The 24,166-nt window shown below is 51.5% G+C and overlaps 1 protein-coding gene across 2 annotated transcripts in view; it reads left to right on the top strand.

Moving 5' to 3' along the window:
- The first annotated feature begins 2,212 nt into the window (after positions 1-2,212).
- GNB1L (G protein subunit beta 1 like) overlaps positions 2,213-24,166 on the top strand; it is a 58,268-nt gene continuing 36,314 nt past the window's right edge. For both annotated transcript variants that reach the window (XM_046640655.1, XM_046640654.1), the window contains exons 1-2: positions 2,213-2,300; positions 2,506-2,598. The gene's annotated coding sequence lies outside the window, so the exon portion shown is untranslated. The remainder of the gene's footprint in view (positions 2,301-2,505; positions 2,599-24,166) is intronic.

Raw genomic sequence — 24,166 nt, 5'->3', positions numbered from 1 at the left:
GATATCCCCCATGCAAAAGAATGAAGTTGGACCCTTACTTTACACCAAATTATACAAAAACTCAAACTGGATCAAAGAACTAAACACAGGAGGTAAAACTATAAAACTCAGAAGAAAACAGGAAAAGCTTCACAACACTGGATTTGACAATGATTTCTTGGATATGACAGCAAAACAACAAAAGAAAAAAATGGGTGATTCAACTTTATCAAAATTAAAAAGTTTTTCGGGGCTGGCCTGGTGGCACAGTGGTTAAGTTCACATGTTCCGCTTTTGTGGCCCGGGGTTCGTCAGTTCGGATCCCAGGTGTGGACATGGCACTGCTTGGCAAGCCATGCTGTGGTAGGGGTCCCACATATAAAGTAGAGGAAGATGGGCACAGATGTGAGCTCAGGGCCAGTCTTCCTCAGCAAAAAGAGGAGGATCGGCAGCAGATGTTAGCTCAGGGCTAATCTTCCTCAAAAAAAAAGATAACTCCAAAATTAAAAAGTTTTGTGCATCAGAAGAAACCATCAAAAGAGCAAAAAGACAACCCACAGAAAGGGAGAAAATATTTGCAAATCATATATCTGATAAGGAACTAATATCCAAAATATACAAGGAACTCCTACAACTCAACAACAACAAAACAAACAACCTAATTAAAAAATGGGCACAGGACTTGACATTTCTCCAAAGAAGGTATACAAATGCTAAGAAGCACACGAAAAGATGCTGAATATCACTAGTCACCAGGGAAAGGCAAATCAAAACCACAAGATACCACTTCACACCCGTTCAGGTGGCTATTATCAAAGAAGCAGGAAAGAACAAGTGTTCATGAGGACGTGGAAAAGTGGGTATGCTTGTGAGCTGCTGGTGGGGATCTAGCATGATGCAACCGCCGCGGGCAAGCTTGGCAGGGCCTCATGTTCAACACAGGCTCCCCCATGAGTCCGCAGTTCCAGCCCTAGGGATGCACGTGAGACGTGAAGCCAGGGACCCAAACAGACACTCGCATGCCCGCGCTCGAGGCAGCATTAGTCACAACAACCTAGAGTTAGAAGCGACTCAAGTGACTATCACGGTCCAAGGAAGGTGGCATATCCATACAATGGAATATTACTCAGCCTTAAAAAGGAACAAAAATCCCGATAGATGCTACAACATGGATGAACCTTTAAAACATTCTTCTAAGAGAAATAATGCATGATTCCGTTCACGCGGGAAAGAGAATAGGCAAATTCATCCAGACAAGGGGCACGGAGCTCCCCAGGGCCGGGGAAGCAGCGCCAGCCAGGGCTAGCCTTAGCGGGCACCAACGAAGCGAGGGGGCAATGGAGGCTGGAGGTGGGTAGTGGCGAAGGGTGTACACTGCGAACGTACTTAACGCCACTGAGATGTACACCGAAAAATGGCTAAAACGCTAAGATTTATATCATGTATACCTTAGCACAGTTTAAAAATATATACATAAAAGACGATCTAAAAGAAAAAAAGCAATTTGGACCCAAAAAGGCCTTTGTGAGGGCCCGGCCCACGGGGAGCCGGGTCGTGGCGACCCCCTCCCTCGAGGCGGGAAGTTCAACTCCCCGGCCGCTGAGAGCCCTGCGGGCGGCGTCCCCGCCGGCGCCGCTCCCCACTTCCGGCGGGGAGCCCGCACCCCCGGGGACGCCCGCGCGGCCCGGTTCGCGTCTCAAAGATCGAAGAGCGCGAGCCCGGGCGTAACGCAGCCGCCGCAGGGGCCGCTTCACGAAGGAGCCGCGGCGCGTCCGCCCGAGCGCCGAGCCCGGCCTCGGCGGTGCGGCAGCCCGCCCCGCGCCCGCCGCCGCCTGAAGCGGGCCAGCAGGCCCTGACGAGGGCTCGAGCCGGGCGCTTCGCGGGCGCGCCGTCCCGCAGCGCGCGCCCCTCTGCGCCCAAGCCCTCCCCGGCGCTCGAAGCGCCCAGCTGACGCGAGGGCGACGGCCGCGGCAGCCCCACTCTGCGCAGCCAGGCCCCCGCCGCTCCCCTCCCTCCTCAGACCCGGCCCTCGCGCCCTGTACGCCGCCCAGCCTGCTCTCGTGGCGCGCGGCCGGGCGCACTCCCGTCACCCCCCGCGCTGCGCCGTCCGGCTGACCCGGCGTGGGGGCGCTTGGGCGGCCGCACACCCAGAGCTCATGGCGCAGGCGCGGTCCGGCTAAGAGGCCGGCGTGGGGCGTGCCCGGAGCCGGCGCGGGGTCGTACGGGGCGGCCGCGCGCACGCAGGGGGCGTGGCTGCGCTGAGGGATCGGGACCCGAGCGCTGTGCTGCTCTGAGCCGGCGTCGCTGACTTGGACCCGAGGGTCAGTGGGCGGCGGGAACCCGGGCGGCCGGCGGGAGACCCACCCTTCCATCCCTTCCCGATTCGTTGTCCGCAGAGAGGCTCTTGGAGCCCCGACTTGGATCCCGCCGCGGGCTGGGGCTCCTGGAGCCGACTCAGGCGGCTCCCGCCGTCTCCGGGTCGCGCTCTCTGGACTCACGGCGGCGGTCTTGTTCCCCACTTTCTAGGTGGCACTGGGACTCGCCGTCGGAGGGAAGCCATCCGCACTGCCTGGCCGCACATCCCTGGACCTTCTTCGCGGGCTCCTCGCGGAGCCGCAGGTAGGTCGGCTTCTTACGGCGGCGGGGCTGTGAGCGCATCTCCCCGCGGTTTCCTGCATGCCGACTGCGAGAGAGGGTGCAGTGGGCTGCCCTCCGCGCGCTCTGAGGCTTTGGGCAGGTTAGTCCACTCCCGGTGCCCCGGTCTCCTCGGAGCAGAGAACCCTCTCGCGTTCCAGGCGCTGCCTTAGGCTTTGCGGAGGCCAGTGCGCCTGCGCCGCGGTACCTGCTCCGCGAGTGGCGCGCTGGCGGGTCTAAGAAAAGGGCTCCAGTTCCTCAGCACCAGGCAGGGTGGGGAGGGAAGCGAGAGAGTCCAAGAGATCCTCCGGCACGGAAGGGCCAACGTCATCCAAGTTTTGAGAGTGAAGTCCAGGCTTACGGAGGTTCAGACCCAAGCAGGGCTGGCTGCTTGGCTCAGGGGGAACCTTCTCCCTGAGGCTGCAGGGGACACAGAGGCATGAAGATGACTGGGCAGGGTGACAGCTAGGGTTCTGAGTGGGGTGGGAGGTTGGGGCTAGGAGAAGGGAAGACAGAGAGCTGTGTAGTGCACTGGTTTGTGGGCAGGCAATGTGGTCTTTGCCCGCAGCCTGACACGTAACCTCAGATTGGTGGTGGGAGCTGGAGTGCTGTTGCTGGTCATTACTTCAGAGCTGGGTGAGGGACTGCCCTGGACTCGTGAGTGGACTGCATTCCTGTGCTGCTCCTTGGGCCACTGCTGCTAGCAGGCTCTAGAATATTTTTTTCCTGTGTTGGGATGGGAGGGGCTTTCGTTTGGAAGATCCTCTGGAGTGGGGGATGTACCTGCGAGGTTCCAGAATGCGTGGGTGGCAGAGGTAGGTGCTGGTGGCCCTGGCAGCTTCGAGTGCTGCGGGCAACCCTGGGAAGGTGCTGGGCGGAAAAGCCAACAGAGTCGCATCGTCCTGGGGGAACTCACTCTGTTGGGGTAGATAAACACATAGGAAACTGTGTGTGAGGGTGTGTGCAGGCCGCGGTGCCCATCAGTGCAAGCTGATGCAGCATTGGGGTATGCGTGGAGGGGTTGCTGGGAAAACTGCACGAGGAGGGGTGAGACAGGGAAGGTTCTGTGGAGGCCATGAGCGCATCTCTTTGCAGAGAGACTGGGAAGGTGGCTACAGTCAGGCTAAGCAGAGTGTGAGAGCCCCAGGAGAGGGCTCCCTGCGCTGGAAGAGAACTGTACCTGCTGATGGTCGCAGTCTCCTTTCCACGTCAGCGCTCTTTAGGCAGCTCGCGGTTGGCAACCACTGCTCTTCAGGCTCTTTGCAGGAGTGACGTTGGGGTTGTGAGAGAAGATGGCAAGCGAGGGTAACCTTGGGGGTCAGGCTGCTGTGCGTGGGGTGCAGGGAGGTGGCGTTCGGGGAGGGTGGCCGTGCCTGCAGGCTGTACTCGGAGTGGTGAGGAGGGTCTCGGAAGCATGGCAGGGAGGCTGGAGGGGAGTAGCAGGGCCCCAGGCTTCTGTCAGGTGTTTGGGCAGCACCTGCCGTGCTCCTGATGCTGTGTTGTAGAGGGATCTTCTGCTGCAGTCTGTGTCCTCAGCAGTCACAGCATTTGGGGCAGCCAGAGCCACCTCCTCAGTGGACTGTGAAGTGTAGTAACCGGTGTGGTGAAGTGGTTAAGCACGTGCGTTCCAGAGCCGGGTTCTGCTGCCTCTGCCACTTAGTGGTTGGTGTGGGGCTGCAGACAAGTGACTTCACTCACCACTCTGCCTTGGGGGCGATAAGAGTAGCAGCCTCATCAGGGTGCCACTGCTCAGCGCGGATGGAAAGCTCAGTAGAAGCTTACTGTTTTTCTCCTCCTGAAGTTCCCTGACAGTCAGCCAGGATGCCCAAGGAAGCCCAGGGGTTTCTGATCGGGCCCCCTTTTCTTCTCCTGGGACTGACAGCATCTGCCGTCACACCGTGCCCTTGAGACATCACAGGTGGCATTTACCTGCCTTCTTGAACCTCTCAGGCCGACTTCCTGGGCCTTCTTCCAGTCGAGCTCTTAGCAGGGCACCAGGGATTTGCCTACTTGTTGCCTCCTCCTGCTACCCAAGTGGTGATGATTGGCCCTAGTTCTCGCTCTTCCCACCTTGTTTTCGGACAGATTGCCTCGGATGGTGGTGCGTCTGACAGTCCCATCAACTCTTCTCAGCTCTCCTGAGGCCGCAGCTGTCAGCTCCCCTGACCCTCAGGACTTGCCTGGAATGCCGGGGTCTGCCACGCCCCTCTTCAGCCCATCTCTGTTCCGTTGTGTCTTGTGTGCTGCTGCTGCCCATCCTCCCCTCTGCACCGGCTCTCCCTTCCTCCTCCCTTCTTGTAGTTGGTGCAGCAGCTACCTCCGCTCCCAGCATGCCTTGTGGCCGTCACCGTCGGCAGGGTCCTTGCAGTGCCATCCGGGCAGCAGCCACTTAGGCCAGTACACACTCTTGGCCACAGATGGACCGGGCTTCCCCTGGGGTCACGTACACTGCCCTTAGTGGACCCCTGGATTGAGCGGCCCTGCTGTGGGGACCTGTGTATGTGCACATGACCATGGAACAGGAGAGCACACCCAGTGATGTTCCTGGCGGTAAGCCCACAGAAAGGGGGCTCCCGGCCATGTGCATCCCCGGCCCATGGCCCCTTGGGGTGGATTTCCAGTGGGTGGCAGGCTCGGACTCAGGCACCTTTGATGGCTCCCCATGGCTGCTGGACAGCTTTTTGGCTCAGCTGGGCGATTACATGTCCTTCCAGTTCGAGCAGTGCCAGGACAGTCTCAGTGGCATCTGTGAGACCCTGGTGCCTGACGGGCTGAGCCCGGGCATGGACAGCCTCATACCTCGACGGGGACCTGCCCCTGCCTGACGCTTAAGAGCTGTTTTGCCAGAATCTGGAGGAAATTATTCAAGACCCAAATAATTTGGCTGACTACCACGTTGCAGTTCCCTGCTCCCTGCCCCCAGCCTCGAGCTGGCCCCCTGTGGCCCTGCAGCTGCCTGGAGTGAGGCAGTATTTAGCCAGGTTCTTGGAGGCCTTGGCACTCCACATAGGCGCTCCCCCCAGGCCTGTCCCAGCCACTGTGGCCACCCCCGCTATTTCTAGTTCCAGTTCTCTGTCCAAAATTGCTCTGTCTGAGCAACAGCTGGCCAAGGAGATCAGCCCTGGGTCGACAGACCCCCTGCCTTGTCCAGCTCTGCGTGCAGCACCCATCCTGGTCTTGTAGGGCCAGTCTCTTCCCAGCCAGGGGAGGTAGCCCCCAAACCTACCCCTGTACTTTCAGAATCTGTTAACCCCCTGCCCAGAAACCAGATCCGGCTCACCCAGGGGGTCCAGAACTCCAGAAGAGAGAGGAGGAGGTTTCTGAGACAGGAGACCAGGAGGCATCCTTAGGTGCCCTACAGGGGTGCCCTAGGAGGACCACCATTTTCTCCTGCTCCCCGACTCACAGCCCTGGATTCTGAACACAGGCCAACAGGTGCAGCAGTGCCCCTTCTGATGAGCTCCACAGCCCCGTCAGGACAGAGTGGCGCAGCTGGATGCCTCTAGACATCGTATACCAGGTGTTGCCCTGTCCACCTGCCCTGTTACTGGGCACAGGGTGCATGTGTTTGGGCTCTGCCCCGTTTGAGCACCCACAGCCCTCGTCATCTCCCATGTGCCCTCCCCAGCGCCCCAGCAGAAATTTGGCCTCTGCCCTATGCCCTCCATCCTCTGGCTCCCCCAGGGGCCCAGAAGCTGCCTCCTGCTGGCCTCTCAGCTGCATGCCCACACCTCCCTGGGGAGTACCATCTCACCTGGGCCTATTCCCACCAGTTGGAGAGGGTTCCGTAGATAGTCCCCATCAGGTATTTGTACCATCTTTGTAAAGCATTGCCCATACTCAAAAACACCGCCTTCAGTGCTGGCTGGGACTAGGCTGGGTCTCCTGTGCTGGCGCTCTTTGAATCCGGTCCCTGGATGGTCTCTGCTGTGGCTCCCGTCCTGTCTCTGCTCTCTGTGGCCTCTGCCCTCTGGCCTGGAATTTAAGGAAGCCTGCGTGGGGGACGCAGCCACTTTCATCGTTCGGTATGAGTGGGATGGCACCTTGGCAGAGAAAGATGCTTCCCTGTGGGTTTGCCGGCAGCCATGGCCAGCTGGGGCGGTTTACGTGCAGGAAGCTGGGATGCAGGTCCTCTTGCTGGTCTCAGCTCTGTTCCAGGGGTTTTCCCCTTCTGTATGTTAACATCTAGCCACACCTGGTTTTCCTCAGCAGTTGGCATGAATTTTTACGTCTCAGGGCCTTTGGCCGTGCTGCCCTCTCAGTTTATGCTCTTCAGCAGTCCCAACCTCCCCCCCACTCTTAAACATTGCTGATTCAGCACTTAAGCCCCAATGCTGTAACACCCGTAATACTTGTATCTCTGGGTAGACTGTGAGCCTCTAGTGCAGGGGTCCTTTCTTAGTTTTGTGTCCCTGGTACACAGTCTATGCTCATTAAATGTGTGTTGGATCCATGACTGAGTCTGTGGTGTGGTGGCTGCAGACAAGCAGAGTCCTGGTTCTGTGGGCAGAAGCAGTGTGCCCATGCTGTCAGAAGCAGGCTAGGCCCAGCCACCATCATGCCAGGTCAGTGTCACACGTGTGGTTTCTGGTCGGGGCTTTGAGGCTCCAGGGGTCTGGTTGGAGGAGTTGGGCTGAATGGGTGGGAGTGGGAGGCTTGGCAGGTGGAGTGTGGGCTTGAGAACTGAGCAGACGGCAGACCAGAGCTGTGAGGCCCCAGGGGCAAAGGATTGGAATGAAGAAAGGCCTGTTCTGCACAAGGAAGGGTTTGCTAATGATGAGAGCTGAGCTCGGAAGCTCCTTTAAGACAAGTGTAACACAGGATGGGCACAGTGCGCCTACTCAAGAGGGGCCATTAGGCAGGAATTTCAAGCCTGTTTCAGTTTTCCAACTGTGGAAACAACAAAAGAACACCTTACTGGATAGTAGGAAGAAAAAGTAAGAAATGTAGTAAGTTCCTAAAGCTTTTTTTTTTTTTAAAGGAAAAACAGTAATAAACATCTGGTAAAAAAAAATTAATAAAAATAGACATTGTTGGGGTTATTTAGTATTGGTCACTCTAAAAGGCTCTGGGTTCAGGTGTTTTTATGTGTGAGTTATTTCACGGCACAGATACCTTACATGTAAAACAGTGCAGACCTTGGAAATAGGTGGGAAGCTGATACAGCCTCCGAAGCAAGAGCTGCAAGCTGACAGAAGATGCCAGCGTGCAGTCTTGATTCTGATCGGATGGAGGCAGTCCCTGGATGCACTAGCCCAGCCTCAGTGCCTCTGCGGGGTCACACTGCTGCCCCTCTGTGCTATTGTTCAGATGTGGGCACTGCTTTTGCAGGCTCAGGTTGGACTGCCGCCGCGCTCCCCCCCAGTGGTTGGCTGTGGCCTGGCCTGCCTATATGGGCCTGGTATCATTGGTGGTATCAGAAGGGTCTTTGTTTGAGCCGGCAAGACAGCTCTGGCAGTAGACCCTCGAGCTGCTCTCTGGGCCGTGTGGCCCCGTAGACGCCCTGTGTGCTGCTGGCCTCTGCATGGGCTGCCTTTCCCACCTCCATTTAGTGGACCTGGAGTAATTCCTTCAGCTCACGGCTCTGTTTTCCCTTCCTTCCCCCTGTCCTCCTGGGGCCTTTCCTCCCCCAGGCCCCAGACAGCTCCTGCAGGCTTGGGGTATAGTCTGGCATACCTCTCCTGAGGGAATTTGGAGAGAGACTGGATGACCTGTTTTTTAATTTGGCAAATGATTCCTCTTGTGCTTGGGCTCTTACCACGAAGGACGGGAAAGGAGGGCCAGGCCTCAGTGGCAATAGCAAGGTTGCTTGTTCTGTGTGTCTGCACACATAGGGTCAGGAGAGGATGGGAGGGTTCTGGCCTGGCCCTCCAGACAAGCAGTGCCTACAGTATTGTGCGAAGTGACAGCTTCATCTCCTGCTAGCGCTGTGGCCTGCCTTCGGGTAGATGTGATGATGTAGCTGCTTTCACACTCTGGGGGAGAAGGAGCAGAGGGCCAGGAGAGGAGGCCCTGCCATGTGCTGTGGGAGGAGGGCCCTTGGGTCATAAACTACTCCCGGCTCTCTGCACAGAGGTGGACAGCCCAGAGGGGGGCGCTCCTGCAAGTGGCATGGTCTGGCAGGGTGGTCCGGCAAGGTGTACCACATGTGCTCAGGGACAGGCCGAGATGCTGGGGCCTGACTTCCAGACCATTGCGTCCGTCCCTCACTTCCCTTGGAAATACCCGGAGACTGATTTCCTAAAGATCAGACGTGGCACCATGGCTGGATTTTTAAAACTACCTGTCTCCAAAGAAAGTTCTAACACTGGAAGTGTTGAAGTCGATGTCAACATTTATAAAGCTGGTAATAATGAAGGCACCTGGCAATTGGTGTGGACGGGTGAATAGAAGAGAATAGAGAACTTTGATGTAGAGCCAAATATAGGGATTTAGTTTATGCTAAAGGTGGTGTTTCAAACTAATTGGGTAAGATGGATTATTCACTAAAAGTTGGGACAACTGGTTAGCCATCTAGAAAACAGTAAAGCTGTTCCCCTACCTCACTTTTTACACCAGCCTTATTCCAGGTGGATTAAAGATTTCACCGTGAAACCAGAAAAGCACTACAGGGAAATATGGGTGAATTTTTTTTCTGCCTGTGATTCCAGGACTTTAAATGTTTTAGATGCCTGGAATTGCTGAAGGCGTGGAGAAATAAGTTTTCTCCTGCTGCTGCTGGAGCATCAGGTCCCACAAGCCACCCACATGGCATTTGTAGGAGGCAGACGCTGACCTGACCCCTTGCCCACGTGCAGATGGCCACCGCTCGTCCTGCGTGTGGGCTTTAGAGCGTGGACTTGAGCTCGGACACCTCACCGCCTCTGCCCAAGCTGCCGGGCCTGGTGTCACCTGACCTCTCTGAGCAGTTAGAAGGGTTTGTCCTCAGGGCGGTGGGAGAGTTGAATGAGATAACAGGGTGGAGTGGCCCGAGGCTGGTGGGGGGCACTGCATTATTAACAGCAAAACTGGGAACAGTGCAGTTTCAGGGATAAGGAGTGAGGTCCACAGCCCTGTTGTGTTACCCCATTCTACCAGTCAAGATGTGCCAGATTGTGCTGCAGTGACAAAAACCTCTAGCATCTCAGCCACTTATCCTCACAGATCAGTCGGGTGCCCTCTGTGCACTGCAGTCCCTCAGGGACCCATGCCGTCAGGAATTCCGCTGGACATAGTTCTCCACAACCACAGAGGCAGGGGGAAGACCAGAGTGAACCACCAGTGATGTGTGTCATTCCCCTTCCATTCTCATGGCCAAAGGAAGCCACCGAGCCACACTTGAGTTCCAAGGGATGAGAGTGGCCAGTCCTACTGTGGGGTGGGGCACTCTGTATTAGAAGAGCGAGTGTCCACTCAGCAGGACACCACAGTACAGCCGTTGAGGAAGTGGGGGCGGGCCTGAGTCAGTTCCTGTGGAAAGATGCCTGAGTGAGTCTGCTGGGGCTGCGTGACTTGAACAATGGAAGTGTATTTTCTCACAGTTCTGGGGGCTAGAAGTCCAAGATCAAGGGGTCCACAGGGTTGGTTCCTTCTGAGGCCTCTCTCCTTGGCTTGTAGGTGGCCATCTTCTCGTGTCCTCACATGGTCATCCCTCTGTGTGTCTCCTAATCTCTTCTTATATGGACTCCAGTCTGATTGGGTTGGAACCCACCCATATGACCCCATTTAACTGTTATCACCCCACTCAAGGCCATTTCTCCAAGTGTAGTCCCATTCTGAGGTGCTGGCGTTAGAACTTCAACATAGGAATTTTGAAGGACATGATTTAGCCCATAATACTGCGCAAGATGGGTTTCTTTGTTTTTGTTTTTGCAGTTTGGGCGGTGGTGTGCACAGCCTGCTGTGGGTTGCGGGGTGCCCGTGCACAGAGCCCCTCCAGGCCTGGAGCAAGAGGCACCCAGTTCTGCATGCGAGACTCTTACTTCTTACTAAGGAATCTCTCCCTACCTCAGGGGACGAAGACATGATCCGCTGTCCCCAAGTTGTGGTGTTTTGCCTTTGACATTGAGTGTCGAATCCCCTTGTCATGTGCAGGGTACGGGAGGGTCTCCTCTTGTCATCAGAGAGCCTGTGAAGAGCAGGGCCCTCTGCCCACCTGCGCTGGATGTGCAGCAGGCATGGGATGTGGGCTTCCACTGGTGCAGCGCTGAGCTGGGGGCTCGTGTTCCCCACAGCATGGCCTGTTCCATCCTGACCGAGAGAGGACCCCGTCGCCCCTGTCCCGCAGGGCGCAGGACTGCAGCCTCAGGTGCCGGCTGCGCCTGCCGCGGTGCTGCCTCTCCTGCACGCCTGCGCTGGTCTGGTCTCTCCCCGCTGCTGATCTAGCTCAGTCGTGAGTCTTTATTATCTGGTAGAGAAACCCCCCCCCCCCCCCCCCGCTTTGCTCTTCAAATTTTGTCACGAACAGAAGTGGACAGGCTGGCCTAGTGGACCAAGGCGTGCCTGCTGCCCAGCTCTGGTGGCGGTCAGTCCTGGCCCTGGGGGTGCCGTGTCCGTGGCGGCCTTGCCGAGTGCGCTTCCCAGACAGCAGGAGCCATGAGCTCACTTGGTTTCTCTTGGGGTCTTGGTGTCCTCATTTGTAGGTGGGTGACACAATGTGTGACCTGGGGGCATCCAGGCTGGGCCTGGGAGGAGCCCCTGGCCTACAGCGTGCCCTCAGCAGCCTGTACCTTCTCTCCTGGCTCGGGGCACACGGCCACAGCTGGGGCCTGTGGCTGGTGGGTTTGTGCACTTGCCAGGTGCTTCTGTCTTCCCACTGGCAGGGTCACCAGACAGTGGAGAGGGATGACCTTGGGCTGCTCTCCATGTGTGCGTCTGAGCAACACAGGGCTTGGGCCAGTGGTCAGTGAGTGAGCCCGTGCTTTGCCATGCAGGTGGCCGTTCTTTAAAGCTGAAGTGTGAGTGCTGTGTGGTCACTGCAGGGAGTGGTGGCCGCCAGGGGTGCTGCATCCCGTGCTCTGTGAGGTCCCAAGAGCACAGTCTTGTTCACCTTGACGCATTCGCGCAGTAGCCAAGCTTTCTAAAGGCCGCAGGGTGGTGGGTGGCCTGTGAGGGTCTGCAGCCTAGGGGATCCAAAAGGCATGAGGTTGGCCAGCGACTTGATCCAGCGTGCTGCCCCTGGGGCACAGCAGCCTGTCACCACCCAAACCCTGTGTTCCTCCCTTGAAGATCACGGTGCAAACGGAAGCCTGAGGGTGGCGTTGGCCGGGAGGGTAACCCAGGCCCGGGGCAGTGAAGCCCCTGCCCTCCTGGCCCGCTCCAGGCGCACACTTCACAATGCCCACCGCAGCCTCCTGGTCCCTGTCGTCATCCCCTTCCCCCAGCAAGTCACCGAACTTCTCCAGATCTCACTTTTGCTGCCTGTAAATTGGGTGGAATTTCTGCCTCACATGTGCCTGCAAGGTGGCAGGCGTGTCAGCGCTGTGATCACTGCCCCTGACTCCCCTCCCTCAGACTAACCGTACGCTGCCGGCAGCTGTTAGCGTAATGCACACGTGTGTGCACAGACCCCACGGAGCACTGTGAACATGTGTACATCTCTCAGCACATTATCTGCACGTCTGTGAACGTGTGGTAGACATTGCTGGGGGACATCCCGCTCGAGGTAGCCTCTGCCACAGGAGCAGCCACGCGGATCCCTGTCAGAAAGTGTGTTGCCACAGTGTGGTTAGGAGCCCCTCTCCAAGTGGGACTGGGTGCCCAGGGGCTGCCTGGGCACGTTCCCAACCCTCAGGCCAGGCACCAACCCTCGGGGATCAGCCTCTGGTCCATGCGCTAGGTGAGCGTTGTCGTCACCCCTGGACCCTGGCCACTGTGAACCAGGCCTCCCAGCAGAAGTGGGCCCCAAAGGCCAGCACTGGCGCACAGGAATGCTCATACTTCCTGTGAAACAACGAGTTTTTCCGGCGCTGGCTAGGTTCCTGCCCCTGCCCGTAAGTGCCTGGGGGCAGGCTGGCTGAAAACGCCCCTAAGTTAGGCTTCCTTCCTGCCATCTCGCCAGGCTCCTTGGACCCACTCCTGGGGGTGACGGACGTCCTCAGCTGCAGCTTGAGACGCCTGTTGATGAAGAGGCCCTGCCCGCCCATCCTGCCCGCCCCTGCCTCCCAGTGGCCCCTCACCCTGGCATTTCCTCTCCGCTTGGCAAGGGCCGTCTGTCTGCCAGTCCCAAGGACGAGTCTGTGACTTGTGCCCACAGCTGCAAGAAGCCCTGCTGGCTGTGGGGCAGACTGGCCATTCACACCTCATGCACTGCAGCCGGAGGCACCTTTGTCTCCACAAGGCTCACTTGCTGCCCAGGCAGCCTGGCCCTGCCAGCTCGAGAAAGCTTGGTGGAGCACCCAGCAGGCACTTGGCTGTGGCACAGCCGGGGAGAACCGGCTGCAGCGGGCGGATGGGAGGGCCCGGACACCCATCACAGTGCTTGCGCCTTGACTGCCACAGAGGATCCTGGTCCTGGGGACTCGGCTCTGACTTGGCCTCTCTTGCCCTCTCCCCCAAACACAGTGGGGCCCGGCTGAAAGGGTCGCTCAGAGACCTGGTGGACTTAATGTCCAGGCACTGTGTTCAGTGCTGCCGGCTCACTGCAGGCCAGGAGCCTTGGCCTTTGGAGAAGCCTGGGGCCCAGTGGTCTTCACACAAGCACTGGCAGCCAGCCCCAAGGGGTCTGGGACGCTGCCCCAGGGAGATGGGGTGAGTGCCGCTCCTGCCTGAGGAGGTGAGCCTTGCTGGAGGGGCAGCTTCTGCCCCGGGAGCTGGGAGGGCTCTGCAGGAGCAGGAGGCCTCCAAGTTGCAGAGGCCCTTAGGCCAAGCACAGAGCTGCTGGCTGTCCTTCCCAGGGCCTTCAGGGGTGCTGCGCTCAGCCCCACCGCAGATACCTGTGTCTGCAGCTGTCCCCCACCTCCGCCTCACAGGCCGCCCAGCTCGTGGGAGGTGCCCAGGGTGTCCACGAGGCTCAGAGGAGGCTCCTGGCCAAGACTCGGGCGTTTTCCCTGTGCACTCACAAAGCAGCCAGCACAGGGCCTCGCCAAGCCCCAGGCTGAGCTCTGTCAGTGGAGACTGAGGCCGCAGCCTGCCACTCCTAGGACGGGCCTCTGGCCCTGTAGACGGAAGGCTGTTGGTGGGCGTGCCCCCCCCCCCCCCCCCCCCCCCCGCAATGCAGAGTTAACGGGTGCACTTACTGCCCCGGGGAGGGGCGTTCAGAGATGGTGGAGGGCTCCGAGCCTGCAGTGTGCAGGGCTGCTCCTGGCACCGTCTGCTCTCCCTCCCTTCCCTGCTCCCCCCCACTCCTCCCCCCATCCCGGGGCCGCGCTGGCCACACTGCATCCCCGGAACCCCTCCCCGGGATCTGCATCTTTGAAGCCATGATACTGACAGGGGATTCAATGAATCCAAGGTCGCCAGTCCAGCGTTGACAGATGCCCGGCCACGATACTATTTCTGATTTAATAACCGAATGGGAGGCTGGCCCTTGGTAATAATTAGGGCTAATTACTGAGGAGGTGTTGACAGACGGGCTGAGAGGAAACAAACTACCTTTATCCTGGGGCTTAGAGTCGGATTACTCGCCCGGTGCTATCTGCCCCTCGGAAAGCAGACGCTTCAATCACTCACCGAGGCTTCAAAGGGGAGAGGCCTGGCGGTGCGCGGGCTCGGAAGGAGCTATGAAGTGCGCCTTTGACTCCGAATCGCCAAGTGGAGCCCCGTTCCAGAAATGGTTTCTTTGTGAAGTTGGAGTTGCCCGGCAGCCCTGCCTCCTGTGCGCCGGCCGTGGAGGGAGCTGCCGTGGGCGTGGCGGCCGGTCCTCCACGGGCTGGCGTGAGCAGGGGCTGCACGGGTGGGCCCTGGCCCGCGGGGTGTGTGCAGTGCACTGCGGCCCGGAGCCGCAGGGGGCGGCGTAGGGATTGACCGTCCCAGCAGGCCTGCTCCTTCCGTCTTCTTCGCGGGACACAGCTCTTCCCCGCCGCCGTGGGCAGGTGTGGCCTCTCTGGGAGGCAGCTGTGTCCTTGGCCTTATTCATGGCAGGACCACTGGGCTGTCCCTACCCCTGTCTTGGGCAATGAGCCAACGCCATGGATGACAGGACACTGACCGGCAGGGGCCTTGGCGACTGAGAGGGACACTTGGAGAAGCGCTGTGTCGGAGGCTGGTTTCTGGTGTGCTATAGGTGCCCGTGCCGACTCCCTATCTCCCCGAGTTTTGAAGATGATGGGGGCAGGGTCAGACCTCCAGTTCCTGGGGTGAAGCAGCAGGTTTCCCAGTGACCTGGCCTGTACTGTCCAGGCTGCTGCTTGTATGATGTGGCTTTGAGGGGCCAGTTCTGGGATTCCCGGCCTTGCTCTGGTCTGTCCTGATCAGGAAGGGCGGGGTGGTGGGGGGGTGGGGCTAGTGACCAGTCCTCACTCAGGGCAGTCCTGTCCAGAGAGCATCTCTCCAGCTCCAGGGCTAGCCTGGGAGGTGCAGAGGGAGCGCGTCTCTGTTCCTGCTGGCCGGGGGGACCAGCCACCTCAGAATCTTCCTACCTGGAGTGGCTGAGCTTCTTCAGAGAGGAAACGGGTTGCTGAGGAGGCTGGGAGAGAGCAGTGTGGCTAAGTCAGCAGTCAGGGAATTTCCCTGGCGCGCTGCTCTACTTCTGGAAGTGCCGACAGTGATGAAGATGAGAAAAGTCACCAGCTAATTTGCTTAACTGAATACTGACTACCTGGTAGTGGGGGAACGGTTGATGAATTTAAATCTATTTATATTAGGGCAAAAATAGGAGGGTGAATTATTTTAAATGGGAGAAGAACTTACAAGTTGGCATGAAATCTGTTTAAGGTCATTTTAAGTAGAATTAGAAATTGGCTTTGAAGCCAGAGAAGTCTAAGCAGGAAACTGGGTTTTCATAATACGTTAGTGGTAAATTAAATACCGTTAGCACAAAAATATTGTACAAGATATTTTATTTGAAAAATAGCCTCCCAAAAAATGGCCAAGAGAGCAGTGGGCCAGTGCATTACCTTGTGCACAGAAGCATGCCTGAGCCCTGTTCCCATCATTAACATCTTACGTTAGCGTGGTTCAGAGGTCACAGTAATGCACCAAGATTGACACATCGTTATTGACTCAAGTCCATACCTTATTCAGATTTGTGTGTGTGTGTGGGCGTGCGGAAGGTTGGCCCTGTGCTAACATCTGTGTCCGTCTTCCTCCACTTCATGTGAGATGCTGCCACAGTGTGGCTTGACAAGCAGTGCATAGGTCTATGCCTGGGATCTGAACCTGTGAACCCTGGGCCACCAAAGCAGGGCATGCAAACTTCACCACCACGCCACCAGGCCAGCCCCTTATTCAGATTTCTTGAGTTTTTACCTAGTGTCCTTTTTCTGTCCAGGATCCCATCTAGGACACCACGTTACATTTAGTCATCGTGTCTCCTTAGTCTCCACTGAGCTGTGACGCTTTCGTAGACTTCCCTGGTTTTTACGGCCTTGACAGTTTTGAGGAGTACTGGACAAGTCTTTTGTAGGGTGTTCCTCAGCTGGGATTTGTCGCATGATTTTCTCATAATTAGACTAGGGTTGTGGGTTTCTGGGAACAAGACCTCAAAGATAAAGTACCATCCCATACCTCATATCAAGGGTATGTCTTGTCAGCTTGACATCTCTGTTGATTTTGACCTTGGTCATCTAGCTGAGGTCGTGGTTGCCAGGTTTCTCCACTGGAAAGTTATTTTTTTTTTCCTTCCTTTCCAGACTGTCCTCTTAGAAAGGAAGTCACTCTGTGCAGTCCCCACACACACAGGAGTGGCAGTTCTATTCCACCTCCTTGTGGGCAGAGGATACATAAATTATTTGGAATTCTGCATGGGAGATTTGTCTACTCTCCTCCATTTATTTATTTCTTCATATCAGTATGAACTCTCAAATATCTGTTATTAATACACTGATGATTATCATGAAATGTACTTACGGTGAGTCTTAACACGTGGCCATACCGGCACCGCCAAATCTGGGGACAGAACTGGCTGTGTTACCTCAGGACCCCCTCCAACTGCCCCTTGGTAGTCAGCCCCTCCCCCAACCCCGGGCACCTGCCCATCTGTGCTCCCTCCCTAGTTTTGCCTTTTTCTGAATGCCATATCAATAGAGTCGTACAGTATGTAGCCTTTTACTCACCATGATTCTCTAGAGCTTGATCCACGTTGTCGCATTTGTTAAGAGTTTGTTCTTTTATTGCTCAAGGGTGTGCCACTCATTCTGGGTGCTCATCTGGGTAATTTGCCATTTGGGGCAGTTTGAATAGAACTGCTATAAGCATTCATATATGGGCTTTTGTTTGCAAATAAGTTTTCATTTTTCTAGAATAAATACCTAGGGGTGGGATTGCTGGGCAATGTGACATATGTATATTTCATTTTATAAGAAGCTGCCCAGTCATTTTCCAGAGGACTCACATTCTCACCAACAGTGTCACCCCACGTGTCCGTCAGCACTTGGTTTTGTCAGATTTTTCTCCTCTTTGTTTTAGCCATTCTAATAGTTTGTGGTCTTCAGTTCCATCTCATCTGAGTTGTCGGGTGTATGTGCATTGAGTTGTTTATAGTATTTCCTTCTCATCCTTTTCATGTTTGTAGTGTCTGTACTGATAATCTTTCATTCATTTTTGTAGTTTGTTTCTTCTCTCTTTTTTTGTTGTCAGTCTAGCTAGAAATTTATCGATTTTGTTGATCTTTTTACAGAACTAATCTCTGGTTTTGTTGATTTTCTCTGCTGTTTAGTCTCTGTTTCGTTTATTTCTGCTCTTTCTTATGATTTCCTTCCCTCGGCTTGCTTTGGGCTTATTTTGCTCCTCATTTTCTAGTTTCTTAGGGTGGAAGCTAGGTCTTTCTTTGAGAACTTTCTTCTTTTCTAATGTAGGCATTTAATGCTATAAATTTTCCTCTATACCCCACTTTAGCTACATCCTACAAGTTTTGATATTTTGTTTTTCATTTTTATTCAGTTAAAATATTTTCTTGGGGCCAGCCCACTGGTGCAGCGGTTAAGTGCACATGTTCCACTTCGGCGGCCTGGGTTTCATCAGTTCGGAACCCGGGTGCGGACATGGCACCACTTGGCAAGCCATGCTGTGGTAGGCATCCCACGTATAAAGTAGAGGTAGATGGGCACGGATGTTAGCTCAGGGCCCGTCTTTCTCAGCAAAAAGAGGAGGATTGACAGCAGTTAGCTCAGGGCTAATCTTCCTCAAAAAAAAGAAAATTTTTTTTCTAGTTTCCTGAGACAACGTCTTCGATTCATTGATTGCTTAAAAATGTGTTGTTTGTTTTCCAGATATTTGGAGATTTTCCAGTTCTCTTTCTGTTATTGATTTCCAAGTTAATTCCATAAGGTTAGAGAACATACTTTTGGTTCTACATTTTTTTAGTTTTGTTTTATGACCCAGTATATGGTCCATCATGATGAATGTTGTGTGCACGTTTGAGAAGCCTGTGTTTTTCTGTTGGGTGGAGCGTTCTCTTGCTGTCACCCAGGTGAGGTAGGTAGAGTATTAGTCAGGTCTTCTGTGTGACTCCCTGACCACTCGTTGAGTCAGTGGCTCAGGAGGAGTTGAAGTTTCCAGCTCTGACATACTTGTCTGTTACTCCCTTCAGTGCCATCAGGTTCTCCTTGGTGCATTTTATAGTTCTGTTGTTAGCTGAATATCCATTTAGGACTTTTATATCTTCTTGATGAATTGATGCCTTTTAGCATTATGTATCCTTCTTATCCCTGATAATATTCCCTGTTCTGAGGTCTACTTTGTCCGATACTAATATATTCACTCCGGTTTTCTTTTATTATTTGTAAAGTGTATCTCGTTCATCTTTTTACTTTTAATCTATCTATGTTTTTATATTTAAAGGGTTTCTGCTAGATAAGTTATAGATGGGTCTTTTTTTTAACAGCTTATAGTTGTTGGGTCTTATAATTAACACACTGAGAGCATTTACATTGTTGTAATCATTGATACGGTTCTATTTAGGTCTACCATTTTGTTGTTTTCTCTTTTTCCCTGATTTTTTATTGCTCTGTCTCCTCTTCCCTGCCTTTTGGATTATTTGGATATTTTCAAATACTCTGTTTAAGTTTTTCTGTTGGCTTTTTGGCCATATCTCATTGTATTCTATATGTTTTTAGTGGTTGCTCTAGGGGTTACATCATACATACTTAACCTTTCACAGTCGTCTTAGAGTGAATATTTTTTTATTTCAGGTAAAATATAGAAGGCTTACAACCATATAGATCCCCTTACCCTCCTGCCTTCATGTTATAGCTGTTGTATTGAACACCCCACCAGACAGTGTTATAATTTTAATGACATATATGTTCACTTAAGAGGTGAAAATTTGTCTTTTATCTTTGCCCAGATATTTACCATTTCTCTTCCACATTTCTTTCTGATAGTCATTTCTTTTGAGCTGTAAAACCTCCTTTAATATTTCTTTTAGAGCACATCAACTGGCAAGAAATTCTGCTGGTTTTCCTTCATCTGAGAATATCTTTATTTTGCCTTCATTCCCAAAGGATAATTTTCTGGATATAGAATTATTTTCTTTCAGTGCTTTAGAAATGTTGCACTGTCTTCTGGCCTCCATAGTTTCTGGTGAGAAATACACACATTCAAATTATTATTTCCCTGTGTATAATGTGCCATTACTGTCAAGATTTTTTCTCCATTGTTATTCTTCAGCAGTTTAATTATGACGTGAGTGTGATTTTCTTTGCATTTATCCTGCTTATGATTCATTGAGTTCTTGAATCTACAAATTTTTGTCTTTTCCCAAATTTGTGAAATTTCAGGCATTATTTATTCAAGTAATTTTCCTACCCTATCTCTTTCTCTTCTCAGACTTCAATGACATGAATGTTGGACCTTTTACTATTATTCCACAAGTCACTGTTGCTCTAATTATTTATTTCAGTCTTTTTCTTTCTCATTTTATATTGGATAATTTCTGTTGATCAATCTTCATGTTCATTGACTCTTCTTTGTCATCTCCCATTCCATTATTGATTTTTTGTTTCAGATATCATATTATTCAGTTATAAAATTTCCCTTTTTGTAATTTCTATTTTTCTGCTGAGAGCTTTCCTTCAATTCATTTCAAGTATGTTTACCTTTGTCTCACGGAGCATAATCATAAAAGCTCTTTTAAAATCTTATCTGATATTTCCAACATCTGAATCATCTCAAGGTTGGTATCTGTAAGTTGTCTTTTCCCTTGAGAATTGCTCTCATTTCCTGGTTCTCGGTGTGTTGAATAATTTTGTATTGTACCCTAGATGTGTCTTGGATTGGGTCCTCTGGAGAATGTTGTTTCGTGTTAGCAAGCAGTCAACGCAGTTAGATTTGCATCACAAGTTCTGTCTCGCCCTCTGTGGGCTATGGTTTTAATCCCGTTTCAATTTTCAAAGCTTTTGCTGTGCTGCGTTGGGTCTGCCCCACACATCAGTCACTCGGGGGTCAGTCTGTGTGGGGCGGTGGTTTAAATCTTAATCAAGTTCTTAAAACGGGTGCTGCTTTGGTTCCGTCCCATACACGTCCAGCTTGAGGTAAGCCTGGGACTCTTGTGGGTCCACTCACAGGGTAAGGGGCCTTTTTCTTTAGCTCTTTCCTCTCTGCAGTCTTCTCTCTCTCTCTCTCTCTCACACACACACACACACACACATAGACACACACACATGCGCGCACATGCACACGCACTCCATCTGGCAGAGCTCCCTTCCCTTGGTTCCTCTGGCCAGAAAGATCTCCATCTTTCTGTTGCTTCTTCCACACAGCTCCGTGTCTAGGGCCCATCCTTGGGGTAGTGTCTAGAGAGAAGAGAAAAACAAACCTTAGGGATTTCCTCTCACATTCTTTAGACTTTTTCTGTGTACCACCATCCAGAAATTAGGCATTTCTATCCAAGTTTTAGCCACCATTGCCTTGCAGCTATGCACCCTTGGCCCAGCCTCAAGACAATGCCCCAAGACATAAAAATAAAAACGGGAAACCATTGCCATACAGGTCATTTCTCCAAGTTTTTACTTTCCTCCAAAATCTGTCTGCTGTGGTTCACTTTTCAGAGTTCTCCAGTAATTGCCTTTTATATTTTGTCCAGAGTTTTTAGTTACAATCAGCCAGAGAGGCTGCAGTTAGGTTACTTCATCCTGGCCAGAACTGGAAGCCTCTCAGTGTAGTTTCAGTTTACATTTCTCCATGAGTGAGGTTAAGCATCTTTTCATGTGTTTGAGGGCCATTTTCATATTTTTTTAATGAATTATCTATTCATGTCTTTTGTCCATTTTTCTATTTGGTCTTTAGTCTTTCTTTCCTGAATTTTGACGAGTTCTATATACTTTAAAGACACTAGACTTTTATCTCTTTGGACATGCAAAAATTTAAAAATTCGTTAAGTATTTTATCTTCTTAGTTGGTATTATAAATGGTGTTTTTCTCTAATGGGTTGTTGTCTTTGTATATGGAAACTATTGAGTTCTCTTTGTTAGTTTTATTTCCTGCTACCATACTGAAGTTCTTTTTCAATGTTTGAATCTGTTTTATCATTGATTGTCTAGGACTTTCATGTACACCATCATATAATCTGGAAGATAGTTTAACATCTTCTCTTCCAATTCACGTGCCTCTAATTGATTTTTCTTGTCTAATTGCATTGGCTTAAACCTCCAGTACATTGTTGAATAGTATTGTGGACAATGGGTGTTCTGATCTTAGTGGACATACCTCCAGTATTTCTTCATAGGAGCACGTTGGCTTTAGAACTAAGGAGAAAGTGTGTGTGTGTGTGTGTGTGTGTGTGTGTGTGTATTTTAGTCATTTTTAAGAAACCCATCAGTTTCTGTGTGCTTAAGCATTTTAATAAAAAATGAGTATATTGAATGTTGTCAAAGGTTTCTCAGCATCTATGGAGATAATTACATGATTTTTCTCCGTAGATCTATTAATACAGTGTATGACATTCATGGATTTCCTAATTGAACCAATCTTGCATTCCTAGGATAAATTTCACTTAGTCATCATGTATTATTTTATTAATTTGATATTGTATTCCATTTGCTAATATTTTATTTACTGTTTTTGTATGATATTCATACATGGTATTAGTTCTATTTATCTTCTCATTGAAACTTTATTTATTTTTTTTTTTGAGGAAGATTAGCCCTCAGCTAACTACTGCCAGTCCTCCTCTTTTTGCTGAGGAAGCCTGGCCCTGAGTTAACATCCACGCCCGTCTTCCTCTACTTTATATGTGGGATGCCTACCACAGCATGGCATGCCAAGCGGTGTCATGTCCACACCCGGGATCCTAACAAGCAAACCCTGGGCTGCTGAGAAGCGGAACGTGCAAACTTAACCACTGTGCCACTGGGCCGGCCCCTCATCGAAACTTTAAATATATCTCATGAATTCTATTATGTAGTGTTTCCGTGGTCATTTTTTTAAATTTGTGGTTTAAGTATTTCCCCTTTCACCTAAAAGTTGTTTAGTAAATGGTTTTTAATTTTTAGTTGGGAGGATCTTTTTGGTTTTTATCTTCTTAATTTCTGGTTTAATTGCACTGTGATCATAGAATATCGCTCAAAGAATATTTCTTCATGAAACTTATTGAGGTTTTCTTTGTGACCCAATATATGATCAAGTTTTACACATGTTCCATGTGCCCTTGAGAAGAAGGTGTAGTCTCTGTAATCAGAATGTGACGCTCCATGTAGATCCATATATTTACCTTGTTGAGTCTTCTGTCTCCTTGGCTTATTATTGTCACTTGATCTGGCTTACCCTGAGAGTGGTATACCACGTTCTCCAATTACTAGTGAGTTTTTTCCTGTGACTCCTTGCATCTCCTGTAGTTTCTACTTTATAAAGATGGTGTTTCTGTTATTGAGTCCCTAGGTATTCATAATTGTTATATACTTAGTCTGAATTGCAGCTTTTAAATTAGAAAGTGTCTGGCTTTGTCAAACCTAATGCTTTTTGGCTGGAATTCAACTTTGCCTGCTGTCAGTATTGCAACTCCCGCTTTCTTACTGTTTTCATTTGCCTTGTAGACCCTTGTCCATCTCTGATTGTAGCCTTTGGAAATCACTTTATCTTTTTTTCATATTGACTTATCCTGAGTATGAGTCCTTTACAGATATATGTGTTGCGAATATTTTCTCCCTGTCCGCAGCCTCATTTTTTACTTCCTTGGTATAGCTTGATGAGAATTATGATTTTGAGCTTCATCCATGAGACTGGAATTTATCCATTTTCAGTTTTGTGGAGTGTTCTGTTGTATGACTATACCAAATGTATCCCATTCTGCAACTGATGGCCATTTGGGTTGTTCTTAGTTTTATCATTATCCACAATACTATGAACATTCTGGTACAAATCTCTTAATGTAGGCTGTGAGAATTTCTTTAGGGTGTTCATCTAAGAGTGGGGTTGCTGAGTCATAAGGCGTACAAGGTAATTACACTTATTTTCCAAAGTGGTTGTCTCCATTTCTGCTCTGCCACAGGGGAGGGGGGTCCACTTGTCCCACATCTTTGTCAACATGTGACAAACTGTTTAATTTTTCACTAATCTGGTAGGAGAGTAATTATATCACATTATGGTTTTGACAGGAATTTTCAAGATTATTAGTTAGGATAAACATCTTTCATATGTTGATTGGACGTGTGTATTTCTTGTGAAACGTCTGTTCAAGCCTCTGCCCCTTTTTCTTTGTGGTGTTTGCTTTTTTATTGTATTGAAACAGTGTATTCTAGCGCATCCAGTGTGCGTGTCTTCCTCCCCTCCCGGAGCAGCTTTCGTATTGTTACACGTACAGGAAAGGGGCAAGTGCAGCATCGTGCACACCTGTGTGCCCTTCCCTATGTTCACACCTGTTAGCATTTTCCCACATTTGCTTTACTTCTCTGCCTACATACTTATATGTAGATAGATAAAGACTGAGAGAATATGTTTTTTTCTGAAACATTTGAAAACAGATTGCAGACATCATGACCTTTCACCCCTAAAATTCTGTAGCCTAGGAATATGGACATTCTTCTACAGAAAATGCCATGATCCTTCCCCCCAAAATTAACAATCATTCTATATTGTTTGCAGTCCATATTCAGATTTCCCCAGTTGTCCCAAAAATGTCCCTTACAGCTCCCCTTTTTTTGATCCAGAATCTAGTAAGGTTCACACAGTGCATTTGGTCCTGATGCCTCTGTAGTCTCTTAATTTACAGGAGTGGCCCTGCCTTCTGCTCTTGTTGTTTCTCTCACCCTTGACCTTTGTGATAAGTCCCGGCTGGTTGTCTTGCCCGGTGTCGCATAATCTGGATGTGTCTGCTTGTTTCCTGCATGCGTGGGCACGGATGTACGAGGGTGGCGCCGTGTCCACTTGCATCATCTTAGGAGATGCGTGGTGCCAGTGTGTTTACTGTTGGTGGTGCCAGCTTCCATCAGACGGTGAAGGTGGTGACAGCCAGCTGTCTCCATTGTAAAGGTGCCTTTTC

Source organism: Equus quagga, chromosome 15, assembly GCF_021613505.1.
Source record: "Equus quagga isolate Etosha38 chromosome 15, UCLA_HA_Equagga_1.0, whole genome shotgun sequence".
NCBI lineage: Eukaryota > Metazoa > Chordata > Mammalia > Perissodactyla > Equidae > Equus > Equus quagga.
This window is presented reverse-complemented; position numbering and strand designations above follow the sequence as displayed.